The following is a 13,694-nucleotide window of genomic DNA, read 5'->3' as shown; positions in this document are numbered from 1 at the left end:
CGTTTCTGACGATCGAATGCATAAAAACTCAAAGTCTTATTGACATTCCAAGCTAGCAGTCCGACTTTCCACAGCTCTATGGTCACGTTTTCAGCCAATTTTTCTGATTGATTCTTGTATCAAGCCCAATCCCATGTTTCAAACACTTTCTTGATTCCACCAACGTTCACACTCATCCGACTAGAACCCAGCCCAGTCTTATTGTCTGTGACCCTGATCAATCTATATATCGCATACGCATTCCATTGAATATTGCAGCTTTCAGAGATATTGCTGCCCACTTGTGTACCTGAGGTCTTCAGAAGTGTGTCCCTCATCTTGCAATAACATCCCAGCTACAGGGTGCATGAAGGACACGTGTTTGGGGGTATTGTTACGCTAACAAAGGAATGAAGTCTGGACAGATGTATACATCAGAAGTCTAATAACGCTGCCGCCAAATACTCTCAGATTTCCCTAGACATCATCTGATGGTTATGCACCCCCTGGCCCTGATCGGCAAGTGTTTTGTTACAGTATACATCACTAATGAAACCTGTCATCACTGGAATAACCTCAGCACCCAAGTGAAACTGCGTGAAACTGCGTGAAACTGAGTGAATCATTAGCCTGAGTGGAAGTTCCTTTAACAATACACTCATTTCAGACATAAATCATCATCTCCCTGCACTGATCTTACAAAGTGTTTCCATCTTGAATCTCAAATGTTTCTGTTGAAATGAATATACAATTCATTTATTTTAAGACTTGGAATCATTTTTCAAACTCAGCATTCCACTCAATATCATAACCATTTCTCATAGAAATGCAGTGTGCAATGAAATGTACAAGAAAATAGAATAAATGAATAAAATATATATTTCTGTATATTCAGTGACTCAAAACTCACACCATCTGTGAATTGTTTATATTGGCAATGTTGACGATTTGTGGACAAAATTCGCCAGATCCAAACATCAATCATCCTAACTGGGGTAATTTTGACACTGACTGAGGCCACACTTCAGTACATGAAAAGACAAGATGTATGATGAAAGTTTTTCCAATTCACAGTATTGCTGCCAAACACACTCTGACATGCCCAGTGAAAAGACACTTTGACAAGAAACAAGAGGACCCAACCTAGGGAAGGAAGCTATTTTTTATTTCTATTCCAAACTTCAAAGAATAACACCCTAGCTCCTTGACACTAGGTTGATAGATTTGTCAATAATTCTCTTCTCAGCTCTGGCAAGTCCCAATAAATCAAAACCTCAATATCACTTCCCGTAATATCCAATCCTTGGCAATTTACACACACAAAATAACTGAAAGCAACTCTCCACCATTGACACCGGAAGAAAGTTATTTTTTTCACGAATACCTGCTTGTGCCGATCTATCACGACTTTGTGTCCCTCCACAAGCCTCTGTGCTTCGCTTGCTTAAATTTGCAAGTGCAATTTTTCCCTCCTTATAGTCTCTTCAAACTAAATATTTGCATTCTCGGGATAACTTTTGCGCACGCTCTTTTGCTCATGCCAAACGCTCCAAGTCTCCAATGCGATCGTGAATTCTGCCCTTCTGAAGATCCAGTGTAGAGTTCAACAGATTTTCTCATCACAGCCATTTCCTAACGATCAATCATGATTTTTTCCATATTGATGTAAGGCTATTTTCTCCTAATGACTGCGATTTTGCGATAATAATTGGTGTGCTCTTAACATGATTAATGAAAAAGAAACAAGCTGACTTGAGCTACTCTCAACTAGACTCCATGTTCTTACACAGGTTCAATGTCAAGGTGAACACTATTAATAGACTGAGAATAATCCATTAAATTTCAATCTTTTCCATCCATTCCGGGGTGGTTCTCCCCACATCAAGTGTATCTAACCAAAACATCCAGCAACACAAACAAACATTTAAGTGTATGCTTCCTTACACTCAAACTTGATAAACAATGAAACTCTAATCTTCCAAATGTGTGTGGCCACAAGCCTATTCAACTGATCACCCACGCAAATCAACAACATAAAACCAGCCCACAATTCTTGAGACACTTTTAAAGCTTGACAAATCAATGAAGCACTAATAAACTTTGGCAGTCGGGGATCTCACAAAAGTGGGAATCTTTTATTGGAAAGTGTTAGCAGTCACTGTCAGTGTCAAGCGTCAATGTCTAATTACCCATGCTGGACACCAGTCACTTGCACCCCTATTGGACCACCAACACTCGGAGCCTAGACAAACACATAACACAAACTTCAGATTGACTAAACACTCTTACAGGTGCCCTAAAACCTCCATTTTGCATGCCAAAGGGATTGGAATTAGGAGTAAATGCGATGCTTTGTAAACCAACACACAGATTAGAGACGACTTCGTGACCGATGCTTATATTTTCAACCTGGCGGTGGACCAGTAAACACATACAAGACAATCAAGGAGACTTTGATTATTCCCCACAACAATAACTGGTCCCTCGATTTCCTTCTCTGATGACACGGCCAGTCCCTGGTCAAGCATCATCTGAAGTGACCAGTAACCTTTGATATAATGAGGGTCTATACAAGTGGGACCTTGACAGCTTAATGTTGTTCTTTTCACTTTCAAAGTTGTGAAATGAATGGACTGAAACCGAAGCTTGTTATGACTGACCATGTATTAGGAAACTTCAATAATCTTGACCACAGCATTTGACCAAACGTATTAAGAATCAAACAGAGAATTTGTACTTTATAGTTTGGCCAATCCCACAGGTTGGGGGCCTCGTCCAAAGCTTGTCCACTACATGCCATCTGTTGGGCCTGAGCATGTGTCCCTCCACATCACACCTGCCTCAGGAGTAATCAGTTTGCCATTTATCAACACAAGCTTTGCAAACAAAACTTGCCACAGCCTACATCCTCCCCCACCAGAAAACATCCTCACACTCTCCCCAGCAAACTTTCAAAGTTCAACCAGGCCTAAAAACTATTGTGATCCTGAACCTTTATGAATCTCATTCTCATATTGATCATCAGACTTTCTGACAAAGTTGAAGAGCAAATTCAAAAAGTGAAATCTAGAAATGTGTTCTCTCAGTTCTGACGATAAAATAAACGATTCTACAAACTTTGTATTGATTGTCTCTTACGGGATGGGGGAGATTATCATTTAAATCATTAAGCAAAAATCTCCAGACTTGAATTCAGATGGGATCCAGAATTTGATGTGTTAATTCACCTGCAATGATTTGTTAAAATGCTGTTTCAAAAACAAAACAAACGAGTTCTGACTTGAAACACATGATGCACAAGTTCAACACGAGATACATCAAAATGAAACATCAGCATTTACATCTTGAAACATGGTAAATTCTCAAATGGAATCGGACATGTAATATATTGTTGTGATTGATGTAAAATTTAATCCTCGAAATCCCACACAAAATTCACTCAGTGAAATTGACACGAAAAGCATGATCAATAGAAAGAACACTTTATTCTGAGTGCCAGGAGAGTGTTATGCAGTGCAAAATGAACGTGATGCCAACGTGAGATGTTGTCCCATCCAAAGCACTGCTGTCGCAGCTAATCAGCTGAAGCAAGTTTACACATTAGCAAAATAAAAGTTTGCAATTTGTCTGACTCTCACTGAAAGAATTCCACTAAAAAGCACTCAATTCCCATATAGGACCATAGCAATTGATGAACCCTTTTAAACAGGCCATATCAGATTATTTCATCTCCTGTTAAACACAAGCAACAGACTCGCACTGTTACGAGCAAGTAAAAGGCATGCCAGTCACGAGCAGTTGGGAATCTGTCTTCTTTGGTCACCTGGATTAAAGTCGTGAAAAGCCGTTTGTTGATTATGTCAAAGTTCCCCAAATGAAGTCATACGCCTTTTATATGCCCCAACCTTCCATCACTCAAGCTTTGTATGGCACTGGTATTCGTGTTGTCATTTTTATATCTTGTTGACAGCAGTTTAATCTTCCATATTTCAACCCGTAATCTCTTATGTGCATATATACTTTGTGACACGAACTCTTAGTCACTGTCTACACCTAAAAATAATTGTCACTGGAGTTTGTAAATTTTATGACGCCTTTAACGCAACAGCTGAGAACGATTACCAACACACCAAGTCATTTGCGAACTTTTCTTTTACTGCTTTTTTCTTCGAGTTCATCAGCAAAAGTATAATGTTAGCTCACATGCAATAACTGAGCATGTTTTATGATGTTCCTGTCATTTATACACTATTTACGTTCATAATTATTGTTCCCAAGATGTAAACAATCAAAATAAATCAGAAAACAAATTAAGCAGCGTTCACAACAAGGATCATTCCAATCAATCAGATTTAACAGCGAGTTCTCTATCCCGAGTTGGAATCTTCCATGAACACACATGAAATATCCTTTCACCTGCTTCGCTATTTCCGTCACATCTAGCCAAACATTTTTACTACAGAGGCCATGAAAAGGAGCTGTGAAACTGTTTTTAAAGAGTTCTTTGCTCATAAATTTGGTATGCATTTCAAAGGGGTTCTATATGGGTCAACTTGTGGGGGGAAAAAATATCATGAAAAAACATTTTCTCCCAAGACAGCTTTGCCTTATCAATCAACTGCAAGACAAATTTGTGAAAGCACCTCGAAATGACGAACTTTGCAAAGTATGTTTTCTTCATTTCTCATGATATCTAGATGCAATTTCTCACAATTTTTTTTCGTCATTTTCGTTCGTGCCATACAGATTACATGGAGGAACATAGATTTCTTTGCTGAAGACCTCAGTCACAAAAATTTAGCTTGAACTTAAAATTTAATCCAATACCTGTCACTCATGCCAATCAATAACACTGCAATATTTAACAAAAGTTTACAAGCACTTTTCTTTGAAAATTCAATTGCTACAAACCATAGAATAATTGACAGAGTTATATGAAGAAGGGGCATTGAGACTAATAAACCTGCAAGACCATTATAAAATATCTCTGCAGCAAACAGGAATGTCAATAAGAGAAACATTATTGCCATACAAATATTATCACTCACTTATTCCTTTTGTTGAAAGTGTCCCCTAGATCAGGACAAATCCCTGTGATACCAACACAACAAAGACTACACTTTAGTGTATTAACAAGCAAAATGACCTTCCAGTGATGGTAATTTTTCCTTTGTTGTGTGATCTCTCACTTTATATGTGACTATCAGCGCTGTTTTATCAGGAACCAAAGCCGATTTCTTCTTTTCAACAACACAATAAGCTTTCCAGCTCCTTCCATGTTCTTGGGAGTCTTTCAAGAGCAAATCAAATGAAACTATGTGATTCCGTTTAGAATAGGTACATGGCCTGGTCACATATAAAAATATAACTACAAACACAGCCTGAACCACTCTGTTTGACTATGTTGAGAATATGAAAGCAAATCTGTGAATGCACATCTCGATCTGTTTGTCCTGTCATTCAAGCCTACTCCAAAACATCAAACATATCGTGGAAAATTGAGGTCATATGGTCATCGAAATGTACGACCAGAAATTGACGCCCTGTCTGAGATGCCTGCTAGAGAAAAGAGCAGGAGTGCATCTCGACTGCACCCACCGATTGATTGTGAACACTGTTTGCAGTGTGAACATTTTCCAGCGTCCCATGCCTCTCTAAATTAATCATGATTTCTATCTGTGCCAATAAATTGACCGCTCCCCTGATAGAGAAGGAAACACGCATATTGGGAGTCATTGAACACTGTCTAATGGATTGGTGATGTTGCTACATACAGCTGCATGGAGCAGGGAAATATGCCATCTCGGTATGACCTCAGCAGCCCCGGCCAATTTCAAACAGGTCCTCATCAAATGCAGAAGATTGCGATCACAATTGCTCTGACTTTTTACATCAATTTCATTCCTCAATAAAGAACAGGACCGAGCAATTTCCATCGTTTTTTCAGCCCACCATTGATGAGACGTAACCAATAATTTCTCGTCTGGTATTTCAACAGTTGTCAGATATCATATGCGAACTGAATACAGATTTCGGATTGTGACTGATGGCTAAAGACATCAGCTTAAATGAAATGTACGAATCTCAGCTGTGCTATGAACATGACTCACTGCACTGTTGGAATTTACTAATAACATTTATCACACTAATTCATTGAAGTCATATCAAAGGAGTTTGCCCTGAAATGGGATAATCTCTGAGGGATTACCATTAATCTCTTGCTCAAAGTCATTAATCTGCAAATGTAACATGTATCAACTAAAATCAATTATAGTGCCAGAGCCAAAGGACAGAATGAAACATATCCCAATACATTGTATGAAATGTACACACCGACCTCAAGCAAATATTTCATCCTCAAACTGTTTTGGTATTCTTACGATATGAACAATTTATTTAATGATGTCAGGTAGAAACAACTAAAGAATCCAATCACTGCAGGGATAGATAAGAAATCGTACTTCAAAGCATCTCACCCAGAAATTATTTGGGAAACATTTAAACATAAAAACATAAAAACACTTTGAAAACTATTATAGTAGGATTAAAAAGCCATTACATTTCAACCTCAGTTTAATATGAATCAAATCAACACAAATAATGCAGAAAATTTCCTGGTCTGTTGCATGTAATCTAAAAGAAGGGTTGATATGCCATTAAGGAATCTCTGGCTACAAAAGAGCAATATTCTCAAAGCGACATAATATCACTTTCTACAGCCATTAAATGTATTCATTACTTCTTATCACTGAAAAATTCCTAAATTTACAAATCACACAATGGTTTCCCCTATCAGTTAATGGCATTAGCAATGTGCTGACATTTGAAGCCAATTAAGATGGTTACTACAACAGGTAAATAATGAAAGAAAACTAGTCAGTTGTAAATATCAATATGTTATTATCGAAATGTAGAGCTTTGTGTAATGCATCCATGTGTGGTTGAAAGAAACATATGGTCCAGGGTATAAGTTACAAAAAGTTGATATTGAGTGAAATAGGCATGCAATAGAGAGGCATATTATAGCCAAAATGTGAGGACCTCTAATGAAATGGGTATGAATCATATTTAACAGCAAGAGGCAGACTGGCATGCTGGGCCACGCAGTCGAAATGCAGAACAAGTGTTCTCTGGGAAGGACACCTCAGTCATTATTAACGCTTCATCTCAGAAAAAATATAGATCGCTGAAATTGATGTAAAACTCTTAAAATCAGTTGGTAAAAAAATATGATTCTTGTCCAGGCTACACAGAGAAGATCTATTTTCAAAAGATTTAATATATATTTGAGTAAAATTGTTTTAAAATGAATAATAATTATTGATTCATTTTGAGTCATTAATTGTTAAATTTAACATTGCTTCAATAACATTCATTATTTTAGAACTGGCTGTCATCTAGAACTGTTTCTTTATTATACTGATGAAAATCCAGTAATGACAATAACATGAGATGCAGCATTTGTTTTTTTCAAAAAGACAAATTGTTCCTGTTTAGTATGAAATGGAACACAAAGATTTAGTAATCAGATAGTCTGACAGCGTCGGGAACAAAGACCTGAAGTCAACGGAGAAGCTCTCCAAATTGGAACAGTCAACAGACAACGTGCCGAAATCGGAACTCTCTGCAATCTGCAGGAATTTAATTTGTGGTGTGCATGGAGAAAGTCCCGAGTTTACTCTCTTCTTCCAATGAATGAGGAATCAAATCATGCACGAGTCATCACTGCATGTTGCACGCGGTTGTGTCACGTTGTGGTTCTATCAAAATTGGTGCCGTGGTCAACCTGGACCTTAATAAATATCAAAGCTCTCTAGACAGAGCTAAGGTCTTCACAACTTAATCATATCATATCGAACATACATACCAGTCATTATCACATGATCTAATCAGTCTGATAGAATTCATGCTTAAAAACTGTTCCTTTTTGAAAAGTTTGCAAGTTTGAGAATTGGGATATTTTGTATTACAAAACAGATTACAATCAAACACGGGACAATAATGTGATAACACGGCACCCCCACAGAGCTCGTATCATGAAAACTGCTCTCCTACAACCTAAAATGACAGCAAGACATGCAATTTGTCAATACTTCTACCTACAGGGGGGACAACAATTATGAAATTAACAAGGCAATAGACATGGTTTTACAGTGAAATCAATAGCATCATGCAATGTAAAACGCGACAACATGCAGGCAATAAACACTCAAATAGACATTACAAAGACCACAAGAAGGTGAAACAGGCATCAGCAATTGGTCATAACATTTAAAATTAACTGCTTTGAGAAATACCTTGAATGTTTTGAGATATACACCAAATTAAGAACTAAACAACAATGTGAAACACGCCAATTGCAGAAGATATAAACAAGCATTACTGGAATTCTTGGCAACAGATTAAAGACTTGCAGATGTCAATTGTTTGATCATTCAGTCCAGACATCTGTACTGAAAACTTTTGCTGAGAAGTCACATGTCGATACAGGAATGAAATTCCCATGGCTCCAAGCCTTGTCTCTAATATGCAGCTAAGCTCTATGTCTTAGGCATACAATACAGTCCATTGAGAAAAGCTCCCGTTTTTCAACACACAAACTTCTTCAAAAGGCCAGGCTGGACCGATTACTCAAGGCACACAGAAATGTTCAGCTGAGCCAAATAAAGCTGAAACAGCTCCCCAAATTAGCCCCAACAAGCTAGACCTTAAACAACTCACTCACAATACCAGTAGAAATCTAGTCTCCTTGTCAAAAAATCTGTCCAACTGCAGCTGCAATATTGGGGACAAAAAACTTGTATATGAAAGAAGCTCAGATTGTACAGCTCATATTTTATGCGTATATGTTCATAAAAGGATCAGAAATTATTTGTTCATTATCCTAATCCAACAAAGACTCTGACTGCTTGATGAATGAGGATCATCTTTTTGGATATTCCTTTTCATTAAAAGATAGGATCAGAGACCAGCATTGTCTTATAAGTCCTTTTTGAAGAATGCTGTATATTTCATCAGTGTTGTCTACGTTTTCATGGCATTCCGTCCAGTAGACAAAATCCCAGACAGTAGATGAAGCCTCTCCTTCATAGCATTCACAGGCTAATCTTTGTGAATTATTGTATGGTTCATCCAACACTTCATATGAATGATTATCTTGCATAAAGCCTTGTCACTAGCTTCACAACAAAAGCTTGTCGGCACATAAAAGGACTGGATTTGATCTGAATTATGACTTGAGCTAGTTTTCATTCAGAGAAAGAATGACAATATGAATAATAGAGGAACACTGCCTTAGGGAACTGCACACAGGCCTGTAGCCATGTGAGAGTATTCTCGACCTGCGTCTAATGACAAGAAAAGATGACCTGGTATGTGAAGTTAACACAAGGAGAATTTGTTAATTGCTGCACTAAATCGATGGGTTTTCCGCTGAAATGCTCGCCTGGAAAAAAGTTGACAGATTCTCATTGAGTTTACGCAAGCCGAGTGATTTGAAAAGCAGTTTTGGTCGACCCAAGTCACAAAAAAGACATTGGCCTTTCCAAAATTCAAACCCATTTGGTGCCGCAAGCTCATCCATTGCATTTTTGTAGATCAATGGCGAAATTTTTGGAACCCACCAATGACACTTTCCGTCCTGGCTGAAACTAAATAGTGAGGACATTTCATCACCTGGATGGTGTTTTGATAAAGAACCTGGCGTGCCCAGCGCACAAATCCATTTACCAAGACTTAGGAGCAACGATTCTCCATGTTTAGTTTCCATGACGACCAATAACCAGCAATGGAACATCGCAATTAGGGTGTCGTTTCTACACCTTCCGGCATCACACCCTACCAGCAGCTATTAAAGTCTTTTCCACAAAAATCCTGGATTAATTTTAGCGTTATCGGTGCAAACATTGAAAACAAAGTAACGTAACCTTCGGCAAAAACTCTCAAAGACTCAAAGACATGTTTTTTGTCTTGTGGCCGCAGCCAAACAAGCACAATATAGAGCATGATAATTGTCAGAAGACCGATCAATTGATCACATCATTTTTCTCGCCAAATGTTTGAATTTCTTTTGTCTGCGGAGAAGAATACAAGCTCATGCTATCTTTGTATACATAAACACTGTCACATTGCTATGCATGATGTTATTTTATAGAGCTTCGTTCGAGGTAAGAAAAAACATTTCTCTATTCAGAGTCATTACAAAATAATGGCATTGGTATTGGATTGCAGATGAAATGTACATCAAAGATGTAAATTTCCGTTTTGTCAATTTCAGCTCTGCTTGAAACGTACACTGACAGATGGGCTGTGTATGGGAACAAAAAACCCAGTCCCCAGTCCACCATGGATCACTGTTTTCCTTAATTTCATTGAAAAAGAAGTCATGAAAGTAAGGCATTCTTTGAAAGTGATCGCTGCTATCTACATAATTACCCTTCTGAAGTGTGTGTCTGTATCACCCACCATCTCTGAATATCTGTTTACCTCAGTGTCAAAAAACCTCAGCAAAATAAGAGTGGTTTTGTCAGGCAACTGCCTTTTCAACAACAAAGAAGTCTTGAAATCTGAAATGTTTTTAAAGTTTCAATTGTTGTAAAAGCATTATGTACATAACATATAAGTGAAACATCTACCGGCGTCCTTCCCTGATCAAGCAGTGCTAATGACAAGATCAAGGCAACGGTATAGAAATCTTGATCTTTCTGGAATGTCAAACAATGACCTCACACAGAATTAATCAACCATTGATAATGACTTCCAGCTTATACTCATCAAGCTTCTAACGACTGTCAAACCTTGATACTATTCAAACTCAATACATTCCCTGTGCCAGTGTCACTAGTCTGTGTGAGAGTCCTTGAACCATATTATTTTCCCTAAAGCCTAGCCCTCCCTACAATGCTAAAGCCATAAATGAAACAAGTCTACATTTCCTCAGGTTTTGCATCTCTGAATCTCCCTGCAGCTCCTTTTCAACATAAATGGGTATATTTGTTACAGTCAAAATTATATATATTCGGAGACGAAGCACTAGTCAAACATGTCTCCAAAATGTTCCTGGGACAAAATTTAAAAAAACCCCATTGAATTAGAAGTTTCGCATAGGTATGGTGAGTGACGGCAATGTTGAATGTTAAACTGACAACAAGATGTACCCATCACTAACTGCCATCAGTCACTGATGACAATTGATGTCGGCACCCAAAAGGCAATCAGTCAGACCCTATGTGTAAACCTATCTCTAACACTCATTTTCTCTGACTAATTTCTGATCATCTAGATTCTGGGAAGATATACTCCTTCGTGGAACTATGGGACAAGAAACCTAATACCATGGAGTTTAACTAGATCAATCTTAGCTTCAGCGTGATTGGCAGAGTCTCTAAAACCATTCTAGCCACACAAAAGAGTGAAAGGTATTTTGGACTGTCATTCAAAATGAGACTGTAGATTTCTGTGACGAGATAGGAGTCATTTGAAGGACAGCTCATTTGAAGCCTGCTCAGATAGGTTACCCCTGCATGGAATACTTGCTAATTTTTCTGTACCCACTCACATGGGATCGTGCTATTTGGCTTTTATCTTCTGCCTGTGGTAGGCCATGGGACTGTGTTTGATGATCTATCAGCAAGACTAAGAATTCTGTCTGCAATTGTCTTGAAATTTCAAAAATTCAATAACCTTCCAATTAATGCCATAAACATGATATGACCATTTGATGAAGTCAAAAAATAAAATTTGAATTAAATATTCATAACTGAATTTTGTTATGAAAAAGGCCACATGAGTGAACAATTATTAATCTGATATGTTTTCCCAGCCAACATTCATGAAAGAAAGTCCGGTTCATTCATAAACCTGCGATCTACATCTGTATGGGTCAGTCTGAATTAGTTGTACAGGAAACAGCATCAACAGACCAGTATATATGAATGAAATGCTGTAGGTATCCTGAACACAAGTCTCAACTAGAACCTTTGCAGACCAGCTTGTAAGATATGATTGATCAGTTTTACAGGGAAAGTAATAAATCACAGCTGCACAACAAAATCCCGATCCAGATGCAATCAATTCAGAGTCAGTGCATAAATTTTTAACCAGATTTTTCTCTGGCCACTTTGACCTTGAGCCTGCTCTCTCAGTCTTCATTGTTGCTGTAGACAATGGCTTCCATTAAAACAGGAGGTCTGCCCGTTATCTAACAGCCACTAACCCAGTTCAGTCATATCCATTTCATGTGGTAACTTAACTGAAAATATGATCCCTTTTTCACTACCATTCACATTTGCAACTTTTATTAGATGAATAGGCTTTGATTTAGCCATTCAGGAAGTTTTACAAAGGACATGTACTGGTTTTCACTAAAACTTGATTAAGAAGATTGTGTATGCGGTAAAAGGGGCTGGACTACAAGCGTTTGAAATGTACAACATTGATGTTGAAATTGGACAATGTTGATTTCATGTACTTACAATATAAAAAGAAACTGACATTTCAATTAAACAAATATCTTGGATACTGTTGTACGACTGGCATCTTCAATTAGGGAGATAGGTAAATATTGTTCCTAATTTATAAAAACTACACAGGCCGCATGCTGTATACATTGAGAGGACATCAAAACAGAACTCCTCTCATGTAGATTTTTGTGTCAGCATGAAATGCGTTTCCGCCCAAAGAGAAACAATACCCACTGGCAGGATGGAAGTAATTCAAAGAGCTTTTACATAAATATTCCCAACACCCTCAAAACTTATTTATTTCATACATCTGGCATTGGTTATGGCCAATATATCTACAGGAACTAAGAAACAAGGTTATGCTCTGCCTAAATACTGTTTTCCTGAAGAGAAGTTTTGATAATTTGTCAGTCCCCAATTTATGGTTGGACCATTCCAAACTTTGTCTCAAGGAGCACCAAATAGAAATTTGGCGCTTTCAGACAGGAAATTACAGGAAATCTTAAGCTGAATGAAAACTAAACTAGTAAAATTCCATGTCTTTAATTACTTCATCTATTGAAAGCTGACAGGACCACATACGCTTCTAAGGCTTCAATTGAATTGATTTGATAGCGTGCACTTTGAAGGAGTTTTAGTATTGTATGTGTGAAAGGATTACAGAGAAATGCAAGATTCTTTTATTGAAATGGACTGCACTTTCACATCTTGTCTGAAATGTTGAATTTCACTTTACTTCTTAAAGTGTCATCTAAATAGCTCCCTTTTGAGCGAAAAACGAGGTTTTGTATCCTAAATGTTATGTTCGACTACAAACTTATGTTTTTGCCGATTCCGTCTCTGGCTTTGATTCAAGACTCTATTCCCTGTCAGTGGCTGATAGAATCAATCTGGTTTTCCCCATTTCTTCCTGTCTTTTGATTGGTTGACAAAAAACGTTAGTGGTAACCAAGTAACCCTCCTTCATACCAGAAAATTGTGGTATGCTGATGAAAAAAAGCCAAATCAAACTGTTCTTAGCTCATGAACTCAAGTCACTTCCTGTCTGATCGTCAAACGTGGAATTAATTACTTTCAACGATCCTGGCATAAAACCAGACTTCACGTAAATAGCACTCACATCAAGCTCTAGGCAAAATGTAACATTTGAAGCCTGGGAAATCAACGCATTCTGGGATTTTCCAACCGTTGTTTTTGTTTTCTAAAACAGGCCATGCACCAACAACAGAGCACATAACTGTTTTGACGGACACA

The 13,694-nt window shown here is 37.8% G+C and overlaps 1 protein-coding gene across 3 annotated transcripts in view; it reads right to left on the bottom strand.

Annotated features, from left to right (window-relative positions):
- The window catches only part of LOC137261832 (ephrin-B2-like), a 311,228-nt gene that overhangs the window by 17,767 nt on the left and 279,767 nt on the right, over window positions 1–13,694 (bottom strand). The gene's annotated exons all lie outside the window — the stretch shown is intronic.

The sequence above is a fragment of the Haliotis asinina genome, chromosome 14, assembly GCF_037392515.1.
Source record: "Haliotis asinina isolate JCU_RB_2024 chromosome 14, JCU_Hal_asi_v2, whole genome shotgun sequence".
NCBI classification, from domain to species: Eukaryota; Metazoa; Mollusca; class Gastropoda; order Lepetellida; family Haliotidae; genus Haliotis; species Haliotis asinina.
The sequence above is the reverse complement of the archived record's forward strand: the minus strand, read 5'-3'. Positions and strand labels throughout refer to the sequence as shown.